The sequence below is a fragment of the Sminthopsis crassicaudata genome, chromosome 2 (genome assembly GCF_048593235.1).
Source record: "Sminthopsis crassicaudata isolate SCR6 chromosome 2, ASM4859323v1, whole genome shotgun sequence".
Lineage (NCBI taxonomy): Eukaryota > Metazoa > Chordata > Mammalia > Dasyuromorphia > Dasyuridae > Sminthopsis > Sminthopsis crassicaudata.
This window is the reverse complement of record NC_133618.1, coordinates 460,965,560-460,978,396: the sequence shown is the minus strand read 5'-3', so window position 1 is coordinate 460,978,396 and position 12,837 is coordinate 460,965,560.

Here is a 12,837-nt window from a genome sequence, read left to right as displayed (position 1 = left end):
AGCAAATATATATTTTATATAATATATCAGCCTTATTTTGTGCATGTTTTAGCGAGGGTTGGATTGCATGTTTTAAGGTCCCATCCACTGCTACTATTCTAGGATAGCTTCTGCCCCACTCTAGCCACTGGAATATAAGGAATTTTAATGATTTACCAGAAGGAAGAGATATTGTTTGTGGTCAGGATTAGGATTAAATGAATTAGGGTGAAATAAGGCTATAGATATGATCCAGTTCAAATCCCTCATTTTGTAGAGAGATGACACAAATTAGTGAGCAGCAAGATTCAATCCCAGGTTGAATTCATGCCAGATTCACTGCTCTTTACCCCACATTATGCATTCTGTCTTTTGGAAAGGTCAGGATAATATTTTAAGTGCATCTTGGCTATTCACCTCCAAGTAGCCTAGCTCTTACTAGACATCATCCTTATTCTCTCTAGCAATTGATTGAAAGGAACTGGATGTGTATTGATTATAATTTTTTTCAACTCTAAAGGAACACTGAAACTAGACAACCTGCCAGAGATCATATACTCAGGTAGGACTAAATCCTAAAACAACCAGCTTAATGTTTAATAGGAAAATACATGGACCATCAGAGGACTCTTTTTATTATTATTATAGCTTTTTACATACAAGATATATGCATGAGTAATTTTTCAGCATTGATAGTTGCAAAATCTTTTGTTCCAACTTTTCCCCTCCTTCTTTTCACCCCCTCCCCAAGATGGTAGGTGGACCAATACATGTTAAATATTTTAAAGTATATGTTAAATACAATCAGAGGACTCTTGAATGCGAGGCTGACTATTCAAAGGGAAAGAAAACTTTTGAGCCTCAAAAGTTGAAATTTAGCCCAGTAGAAATCACTAATGTGGCCAAGTTTGAGGAGTGCTCTATAAAAGTATTAATCAAATAAGATTAAAGGAAAACTAGGGTACATTGTTTACAATAGAAGTGGTATTCCTTTATTGCATTCATAGTTTTAAGTAGGACCTGGGAAAGGAGAAATCTCTTCCTGAACTTCGGAAGATACTGATATTAATTCCTAGGGTCTCTTTGTCCCTCAAATAACAATCTGATAATAAAAGGATGGGGAGATCATATCATTGGCTCAAAGGCAGCACCATTCAAACATTAAACGCATTAAAACATCTTTTTAGTGCCCTGTCAATAGGATATTTAAGGAAAAGGAATGGATATTACCAATATTTATTTCTTTTATCTATTTTACAATTTTGTTCATTCTAATTTTTAAGTAATTTGTCTACAGTATTTCTTATAGGAAATATATCAAAAAAATACTTAGTATAGGGTCTTTTTTGTTTCTGGCCTATAAAAACCCTTTAGTGGACAGAGACTTTGAGGATTTGGGCTAGTGAGTTTTGTACAGCTTGTCTAGGAAAGGCTTCCACTTGAGACTCTGAATAACTGACCATGAGTTCCCATAGTCAAGGAATTCAGATGTTGATGCTTCCTCAGAATGATGATGAGGTATGCTGTATGCTGTTTGTTTATTACAGTGGCCACTGTGTGTTAATTGTATATTAGTTTTATTTGAGTTTCTTTTTCCCTTATGTCTTATTTAAATCAAAGTTCTGAGCAGTAATAAACTTGTACCCTCTTTTAAGACTATGCCCGTTGAAATGTGGCATTTCACCCAGATTAATCTTACATCAGATCAGACTCTTTGTGACTCTGTGGAACATATCATGTCAATACTATCCTTGGGGTTTTCCTGGCAAAGATACTACAGTGGATTACCATTTCCTTCTTCAGTAGATTAGGGCAGGGAGATGTTAAGTGTTTCATCCAAGAAAGTGTTTGGGGATGGATTTAAAATCAGGTCCTTTTGACTCCAGGCATAGCATTCTAACTACCACTTAGGTGCCTCTTTTGTACAGATTGATGGTCCCATTTCTATTTGAATTTGATACCACTAGCCTAGCACACTAAAAGATTAAATGATTTATCCAGGATCATACTGTTAGCATGAGTCAGAAGTTGGACATGAGATGATTCTCTGCTTTGCTATTTGCTTTGTCTGTGTTTTACATTGATTGAGTGATATATCTACTAATTCATTCCAGTAAAATATAAGCTCCTTGAAGGCAGCTTGATGGGGACTGTTTTTATTTTGTCTTTGTATCCTCGGGGACTAGTTTGGAATTTTCAGATTTAGAAAGTAGTTTAGAACCATTTATTCTAGCCCATGTCTAAACAAGAGTTCATTCTATAACTTTCCCAACAAGTAGCTGTCAAACATTTCCTTGCAGACTTAAAGTCTTGAGGATTTGGGTACAGTGAATAGAATGTTGGATCTGGAGTCAGGAAATTCCCAGTTCAAATTTAGCTTTAAATCTTAACTGTATGACCTTGGGCAAGGAATTTAATCTCTGCTTCAATTTACTCAGCCATAAAATGGGAATAACAAAAACATCTACTTTATGGTGTTGTTGTAAGTACTAAATGAGAAAAAAATTAATATACTTAATACAGGACTTGGTATATTTTAGATGCTTAGTACATGCTCATTCCTTTCCTTTTCCCTTCTCCCATTTCTCAGTTGTATTGGAAGGGGAATTATGTCCTTGTGTGTTGTACCAGATGGCCTCTGGCTTTCCTTTCAACTCTTTGATTTTGAGACGTGCTCATGAATCAGTTATCCACCCCAACTATGGGATCTACTCTAATAGTCCTTGCAAAGCCACCTCAACAAAACCATTTCAAAACCATTCTTGCCTTCATCAATCTGCATAATAGCACAGGGATGGGGAACTTTTATTTGCCAAGGGCCATTTGGATATTTGTAACATTCATAGGCTGTACAAATTTATCAACTTATAGAACTCAAGCTGTGGGTTGTTGTCTCTAACTCTCAGCTCATCACTGCCTGCAGTTGCTTAGCAAATTATTTCTAGGGCCTTAAACAACCCTGTCTTAGCACCTAGTCAAGGTGCTGCTAAGGATTCAATGAACTACAAGAACTAAGAAAGCTTCTGAATGTCACAACCTAATGTTTCTTTTGCCTTGGACTTCCCCAGGAAAAAGCTTTCAGAGTAAGCAATGCAGGAGAGATTACTGGATACCTGTTAGCCTGTCATGTGCAGTAGGAACCAATGACTAGCAGAAATGTGTCTGTGATTTGGCTGATTGCACTCAGGGCCATCTGGGTTTGATTTTAGAAGTTTCCTATGCTCTTGTCATAAGCTATCATCCCTGAGGTAAAGTCTGGGACCTGCATAAAAGTATTTTAAAGCAGATTTTAAGCAAGATTTGGCAGAAAGAGCACTAGATTTGGGGTAGGAGACCTGAGAGATGGTCTGGCATTGCCACTTACTATTTATGTGATTTTGGGCAGGAAATTTCACTTCCAAGCTTCTGTTTTCTCCTCTGTCAAATAAGGACACTCTTTATCCATGTCCAACCTCCTATTGAGAAAATCCTCCATTCCAATGGAAAATCAAGTGAGATAAGGATGTAAGGCATTTGGTAAAAATCTCCCTATAAATATAAGGTATAAAGAGATAATGAATAAAGGGGAAAGGGGCCAATATGTGCAAAAATATTTGTAGCAGCTCTTTTTGTAGTGACAAGGAACTGGAAATTGAGTAGATACTCATTAGTTGGGGAATGGCTGAATAAGATATGATATATGAAGATAATGGCATATTTTTTGTTCCATAAGAAATGATCAGCAGGCTGATTTCACAAAAGTATGGAAAGAATTACATGAACTGATACTGAGTGAAATGAGGAGAACCAGGAGAATATTGTACACAGTAACAAGGTCCATCAGATCTGGCTGTTCTCATTATTGAAGTGATTCAAGGCATTTCCAATAAAATTGGGATGGAAAATGGCAATCACATCCAAAGAGAGTACTATGGAGACTGAATGTGGATCAAAGCATAGTATTTTTACCTTTTTGTTTGTTTGTTTTTTCTTTCTCATGTTTTTTCCCATGCTTTTTCTTATACAGCATGATAAATATGGAAATATATTTAAAATAAATAAACAAATATAAGGGATATTGATCCACCTCACTGAATCTTAGGTTTTTCAACTGTAAAGTAATGACTTTTTGGCATAAATTATCTTTGAAGTCTTTTGTAGTCATAACTGCTATGATTCTTTGATGATTGTCAGGAAGGGCTCATTTGCCTTTCATTTGTTAGTGCTCCCCACCATTAACAACATTTTTGTATGTATATGTATATGTCACATACAGTATACCATATGCATACAGTGTCACAAAAATCAATGCTGTTTGAGCTATCACATTTATGCATGCATGTATATTATATTTATATAAATTATAAATTAAGTTATATATGTATTATGTGGCACACTCTATCATTTGTATATTGATGTTTACTATTTTACATATTTATATTCATATATCTTTATGTGCATGTATATGTGTATATGTATATATGTATATCTATCTATCTATCTATCTATCTGTCTATCTATACACACACAGATATACTGGTTGTCCCAAAAATCTTGGTGTAGTGTTAAGCTATTAAATCTCAAATCTCTTGTGGTATTCTATTAGTATGTATGTGCATATACCACATGCATACAAACATATACCCATATACAAAAAAAATGAATTTTTTGGAGATAATAATAATAATAATAATAATACTTGTTCTATTTCATAGATGCAGTAGCTTATAAAAGAATAGTTTGAAAAGTAATTTACCAACCTTAAAGTGAACTCTAAAGTTATTGGTCTGGCATGGACTTATATATAATTATCTTTCAGCATGTATCTTCATAGAAGAATGCCAGCTTCTTAAGGGGAGGGGTTGCCTAATTTTTGTATTTATATCCCCAACCTTTAACACTTAATAAATGCTTGTTGATTGACTACAAAATGAATCAGTTCCCATTTTCTTGTCAGGGCAGGGACTCCTTGGACAATCTGTGACAGAAATAGGACTTAGAGGTAAACACCCATGCTGACAGAGACTTAGAGGTCTGTGATTGCTCTCTGGAAAACTCAGCTGTTTATTTTGGGAGCCCTTCAAGCTTAGTACACTTGGTACTGAAAGACAGCTTGGATTTTTAGATTTCATCTTCATTTCTATAAAAAGAGAAAGACTAATTTTGGTTCAAATATCGCAAGTCAAATGAGGATAGCCTGGCTCCAGTCTGGTCTCTAAAAAAAATTTTCACAGCAAAACATGGAAAGAGGCACTTCAATCATTTCAAGTCTGAATTTAAACATCCTCAGAAAAATGGAGAAAATCTTTAGCTTTGGAAGCTAGTTGTTGTGAAAATGCAATCGACTAGTTGGTAAAAGCCTAAGGTAATATATTGTACTATACTTCATGTACTAAACTTATAATATCAATAGCAGTTTAAAATTGCTTTCTCATCCATTATCTGATTTTATCTTTTGGGAACTCTTTAGGGCTAATTAAGGGTTATAATTAGAAGTCAAAGGATCTTAGAGTTGGAGTCTTCAAAAGTCATTTAGTCCCCAACTTCTTAAATTATGATTTAAGACCCTAAATGTGGATGTATAACTGAATTTGGGGGAATCACAAAATTATGATTTTGTAAATGTTTTATTTGTATATCTATTTTATATACTCATATTACTGGGGTCATGTAAAAAATTCTTGGGTGAAAAAGAGTCACAGGTGGAAAAAGTTTAAGAAGCCCTATCCAGTTCAACACTTACAGAAAGTATAGATTCCTTCAACATTCCTGACAAGTAATTACTACTTTCCAAATAAACTATAACTATTAATGGGAAACTGATTACACTCTGTAAAAGCTCATGACATTAATTGTGTAGCTCTGATTTTTGTCAAACTCTGATATCAAGAATTTAGTATTCTACTAGGGCGATACAAGGAGATAAGAAAAGATCAAATGCTAACAATTAGAAAATAAAGAAAAAGCTTCCTTTGAGAGATGAAATATGAATAAACATTTGAAGAAATAAGATTTCTAAAAGTAGAGAAAGGAAACTATTTCAAGAAGGGGGATAGCCTATGCAAAGGCATGGATCAAGAGATGGATTATGAATTCATAGAAGAGCACATAGGTAAGTTAAGTTGTGAATATGATCTAGAGCAAAATTGTGAAGTGCCCTAAGAAGAGAATGTATTTTATCCTACTAACAATTGGGAATCACTGAATTTTCTTGAGCAAAAGAATGATGTAGTCAGATTTCTGTTTTAGGAAAATTATTTTATTAAATAAGGTCTATAAGTCTGTTGCAATAGGATTTGGACTTGGAAGGGACTTTAGGGATCATTTAGTTCAACTTCCTATTTTATGGATGAGGAGGCCAAATGACACTGGTGTAACACATTTAATAGTTGGAAGCAGTATTTTGAACTCAGCTTTTCCAGATTGCAAGCTAAGCTTCCCAACAAGTCTACTACTTAGTCACTTCTAGCCAGAAGTGTGGTGATGTGTGCCTGACTTAATAGAGTAGTAGTTCTGGATATGGAAAGATGAAGATAAATAAGAGATAATCCTGGAGGTGGGATCAATAAGACTTAGAAACTCATTAGATATGATCAATAAATAAGAGAGAAGAAGAGTTAAGGTCGTGTACCTTGTTGATTAGAAGCACAGGAATGCCTTCAATACAATAGGAAAGTCTGGAGGAGGGATGGATTTAGTTCTTCATAGGGGAAGATGAATTCCATCTTGGGCATGTTAAGTTTAAGTTGCCTATGAATCATCCTGGCAAAGATGCCTAATAGGCAATTGGTGGTGCAAGATTCGAGCTCAGGAAGGAAAGTAGGGCTGGATAGATCAATTCAGGTTTCGAACTCATGGGAACTGGTGAGATCATCAAGGAATATGGTATAGAGAGAAGAAAGCCTAAGATAAGGCTATGGAAGACATCCGTAATTAGGGAGCAGGGCATAGATGATCCAGTAATATAGACTAAGAAGAGGCAGTTGGATAAATAGGAGGATGTTCCATAAGAGAACAATAACTTAGGAGGAGCAATTATCTTGGAGAAGGGAAAAATAAACAGTGGTAAATACTGCAGAGAAGTCAAATGGGCTGAGAACTGAGAATAAGCTAATGGATGTGATTTTATAGCCATGAGATCTCTTGTTTTTGGCAAAGCATAAGAAAAGATTCTCTTTTTAAAGAGAAGGGGAGAAGAGGGGAAAGGAAACTTGAAATGAAGAAAGTTTGTAATAGTCATTTCAGGGAGTAAGATAGAGTCAATTAGGGAATAATAAAAGATGGCCCTTTAGCAGTGATGGACCACTTGAGATTAGATAACAGGAATTTATCCTGGACCCATTGATATCTTTGGCAACTCTTGATTGGGAGAAGGAAAAGTAACTGATGAAAGTAGTGTATAAAACCCAAGGCTGAGAATTGGCAAGGCATGAAAAATAGCAATAGGAACAACAAGAAGGTTATGATGAAGGATATATTAAGAGGAGATGAAGTAAAGGGAGAGATGGATAAGAGGGAGTTATGATCAGAGAGAAGAATTTAAGAATTCTTATAATGGTAGAAAACTTGGGATAATGATGGGATCTGCGTAGAAACATTCCTGTGTTTGAGCTGCAATGAAGTCATAGGTCCATAGAAGTTGAGAATGATGAACTGGGAGGTCAGGTGATTTGATGGGACATCATCTTGTATATTGAAATCGGGAAGTATAAAAGGAAGGTTAAAAGTGGAAAGAAAAAGTATGAAGTAAATACTGATCTCTTTCAGTAAGAAGAAGAATGATTTGGGGTCTATTTGATAACTCTTGCCATGATCTGGGTAAAATGGTGATTCTTACTGGTATAAATCTTAAAAGAGGAGAAAGTATTAAGTGAGGCATTAGGGTCTGGGTCCACAAGTGATCATAAAAATCAAAAAGTAGACAGAGGACATGAAAGGACTATTCAGGACTGTAGAGAGTAACCAGGGATCCAGTATCTCCTGAGGACAGCCAGGTTTTTGTGAGTGCAAGAAGATGAGCCTATATGAGGAAGTGAGGCTATTATGATGAGACATTTTCATGGGGCCAAATGGTTATAGAGGGCAGTATTAGTTATAAACAGTGGAGGGAATAAAACTAAGATAAATGGGGATGAGGATGGGACAATGGCTTCAGGGAAAGGAGTTTTGAGCCTAGCCAGCCAATGATTCTGAATCATTGAAATTAGGAAAAGAGTCTTTTCTGTCATCCAAACTGGTGAGGTTTGCCAGACATGGGATTGCTATACCATTTGATTCAGTTTATTACTCTCATGGGTCCTGTTAGCAGATGGTAGTATCAGATAGACCTCTTTCCAACACAAAGGAACAAGGGAGATTAGGTCTGGCTTCAGATGCACTGCTAGAAAAGGTCCCAGAATAATTTTTTACATTCATAAAGTTTCTTGATCTGGCTTCTCATTCAGGTTCATATCACCTTGCCTTTGTGGATTATTTCAGTGGCCTCCTAATTGATCTCTCTGCATTCAATTTACCCTTTTCTCTCTCCAATCTATCTTTCACAGAGCTGCCCAAATAATTTTCTTAATGTACAAGTCTGATTTTGTCATATTCATGTTCGAGATGCTTTAGTGATTCATTATTGCCTCAAGATTGAATACAAACTATATGCTTGGCATTTCAAGTCATTAATGAGCTGACTCGAGTCTATTTATCTAGACTGATGAGTGAGTCAATGAATGAATGAATGGACAAGTGTCATAGAGGAAAGTGCATTGTACCTGGGGGTCAGGAAGACTTGACTTCAAATCTGGCTTCAGGTTTGACAGTATGGAGGTCATTTGCCTCAGTTTCCTCCTCAGTAATATAGAGGTAAAATGAGAAAATATTTGTAACCCCCCCTTTGCAAACCTTGAAGTGCTGTGCTATTTATATTATTATTATGAATGAGAAATTTTTTACTGAATGTATGTAATAGTCGTATAAATAGAAAAAGTTAGCTAGTATCTATTTATATTAACAAAAGAGACAATACATAAAAGAAAAAAAATCACCTTCTGGGCAGATGACTACCATGTCATCTAAGTTGTGTGAAAAATCACATAATTTTCTTTTCCACATTCTACTTTCAGCTTAAATACAACATGTTATTTACTATCTCCTGTTTTTTTTGCCATTCCTCATGTTTAGAATGCTTTTTTCTTCACTTTCTTTTGAAATCTCAATTACTTTTAAATCTTAGCTCATGTTGTTCCTTAAATTAGACTTTTCTTGATGCCCCCTAGGTTTGAGTTCACTATCCACATTCCCAGACTCCCCAGTTTGCTTTGTATTTACTAATGCATATACACCTGATGTTCCCCCTAGTAGAATGGGAGCCCCTTAAGAATGATTTTATATCTCCAGTATCTGTCACAGTAATTCATTTATAGGCAGTGGCTGCCATAGGCAACTAGGTAATACAGTGTATAGAATACTGGATCTGAAATCAGTAACACGAGTTTAAATTTGACCACAGACTAGCTGTGTGGTCCTGGACAAGCAACTGAAGTTTTGTTTGCTTCAATTTCAACTGTAAAATGGAAATAATAATAGCATCTGCTTTCCAAAATTATTGTGAGGGATTAAATGTATTTGTAAAATGCTTAGCACAGTGCTTGGTACATAGTAGGTACCATTTATTTTCATTTGATTTTCTTCCTTTTCTCTCCCCCTACTCCAACATTCTTGTTGAAACTGGACAAGTCTCATGCTAGAATTTTATGCATGATTCCTCACCAAATATCGGAAAGCACTGATAGCATTTTGCCTCCATCTTAACCAAACTACACCATCTCATTTACTTCAGCTGTAGCAGCTATTATCCCCGTCTCACAGACAAGGAGACACTGAAATATAACATGAGTTGTTAAAGCCATGTGGTAAAAGAGCCAAAAATAGAGTCCAGGTTTCTATAAACTCCTCCCTGTTTCTAAAAAAGTTTGCAAAATAATTTACATGAGTGAATCTCGTTTGAGCATCATAATAACCCCATGAGTCAAGTGCTATGGATAATCTTAAATTTTCATTGCAGATGAAGAAAATGAGACTCAGAGATGTTACTGTAACATCTTTATTTTTTTTATTCAAAACTTTGCAAACATAAAAAATGAACATTTCCATAAAAAGGGAATTATATGTGAAACTGTGAATCTATGTGATATAAAGCTTGCTTTTTAAATAAAAAAGTATATTATAAATTCAACATGTTGCTTTCAGAACTGGCTTGCTGGTCTGTGGTTCCCTCTATTCTCTTTTATACATTAAAAATGCTTCAAAAACTTTCTTTTTTCTCTCTCTTTGACATCATCATTCATAGCCCTCCCAACATTTTCTTTCCTATAAAGAAAATACAATCTTTATAGAAAATAAGCAATCAAGCAAAAACATCCACATATTTACCAAATCCCTTCCCCCCAAAATTTGTTATTTTTCACCTTGAGTCTGTCCTCCATTTGTCAGAAGATTGATTGCTTCTAGATCACATTTTGTCTTCTGCATGAAAAATACAAGCTCTAGATCTAAAAGGAAACTTGGAGATCATGTATTTCAGCCTACTTAGTTTCTAGATGAACCAAGAACTTAGAAGGGAGAATAAGATCATACCAGTAATAGGTACAGAGGTAGTATTCTTATGTGCTTTCTATTATACCTTCCGTTTCTGCATATATACTTTTCAATTTCCTCTTAATGATCAAGAAGTTGCAGAAATTATTGAGAGACATGCTTGAAGCTATAGTTGTCTTTAAAGTTGCTGCTTTAAAGAAATCAACACATCACACATATAAGTTGTTTATTTTTACATTTCTAATTCATGTTTTAGAAGAGAAAAATTGTCTACATCAAAGACACTTTATATCTCCTAGTTGTATTTATTTATTCACTCACTCTTTTTATTTGTCTATCTATCTGTCTACAGCATCCATCTATCTATGTCCACATCTTAGGATAGCAGAATCTTCTTACCATGTCAGTAGATCAATAAGCCTTTATTAAATGTTTATTATCATTATTGTTTTTAGATTTTAATATATTATATTTTATATTAATATATTATATTTTATATTTATATATTTATTATTATTATTAAGGAGTTGGGGGAACAAAGGCAGAAATGAATCAGTGTCTATCCTCAAGTAGCTTACAAGTGAGATATAACATGTATCCATATAACTGTATGTAAAATAAAAATAACTCATTTTGGGGGGCAATCCTAGTAGAAGGAAATCAATAAAAGTTTAAAGTTAAAAGTGGGACTAGGCCTGAGTTTTAAATAAAACAAGAGAATCAAAAAAGCATAAATGAAGAGGGGTACTTTCAGAAATGAGGAACAACTTGTACATAGATTTAATATTGTCAATGGATTGTCACGTGTGAGGGACTGCAAGGAGGTCAGCAGAGGTAAACCAGTGGATCCTAGAGTATATGAAGTGGAGAAATGTAGAGCGAGTCTACTGTCAATATTTCATATGAGAGAGTTTTTCTGTGCTTTCTATGGAAAATATCTCTTATCCAGAGAAGATAGCACAATATAGTGGAAACTATATTTTGTTTGGAAAGTATTGGAAACTATGCTTCTGACCCTCAGTTTTCTCATCCATAAAATGGATATAATAATACCACACCTATTTCATAGGATCATTGCAAAGAAAATATTTTGTGACTAAAACAATGGAAATAGAAACACCAAAAGACAATAGATTATAAATTAATGTAGCAGACAATTTTGATTCCAGAGAACTGATAAAAAATATAATTGCTTACATTCAAATAGAACTTTAAAGTTTTCAAAGCTCTTTATATACATTAGCTCATCTGATCCTTATAACAACACTTATTCCTATTTTATAGTTAAGGAATGGAGGTCAAGTAACTTTTCTAAGATCACTCAGCTAGTGTGTGAAAAAGAATTCATATTTTGGAATATCTGACACCAAAATTGATGCTGCTGCATGTCTCTCCTTTCAAAAAACAAACTAAAGAAAACCAAAAAAATGGTGCACTATGGGTTTAGAGTGTTGAAAACTCTGACCACACAGTATGTTGAATGATTTTGCTTAACTAGTTCTCTTGGAAACAAGGAAACATTCTGTAGGGGAAAGAGGTTATTAAGTAGCAACCATGACAGAAAATTTAAAAAAAAATCCCAAGTCTCTGTAAAACACTAAAAAAGTAAATGCTCAACAAAGCTTGAAGGGCTAAATAAATATGAGCTATTGCTGTGATGATGATGAGTCTTTGATTGTTTGCTGACTCGTAAATAGCATGTACCTATAGAATCCCCACTGCTGGATGAATTATATTCATTGTAGAAAAGGGAGCCACACTTATTATTTCAGGGGGCCAGGGGGTAGCATCATTAAAACATCAAAAACACTAAAGTAAAACACAAAAATAACTAAAATACAGCACAAAATGTATTCTTTCTTGGATTTCCATTATGCGACTGCCTGAGGGAAAGAGAAGAGAGGCTAGGTTTCCCACACTGATACACTATTTGATATAGTGTGATAAAGACTTAGAAAAATTGACAGATTAAATTGGAATAAGAGCCAAGGATGTTTGCTCCCAGAAAGCTATTAAAAGCAATTTGATTGAGCTGGGGTTTTAGTAAGAACGTTTGGGGCTTTGGTGATCTCTCTTCTGAAGTCACCAGGACAAAAGAAAGTGGAGGGTGGGGGCAGGATGGGTTGCTAAGAAAGGCATCAGTTTCCCAATTTTAAAGCATTGTTTTGATGGTGAGAATATTCACAGGGAATTTGGTGATGGAAAAGAAGTCACCAAGAAGAAATAGATCCATAACTAAAGGCTTCCACGGAGGAGGAGGATAGGGAGGAGACTAGGAGAGAGAGAGATTTTGAA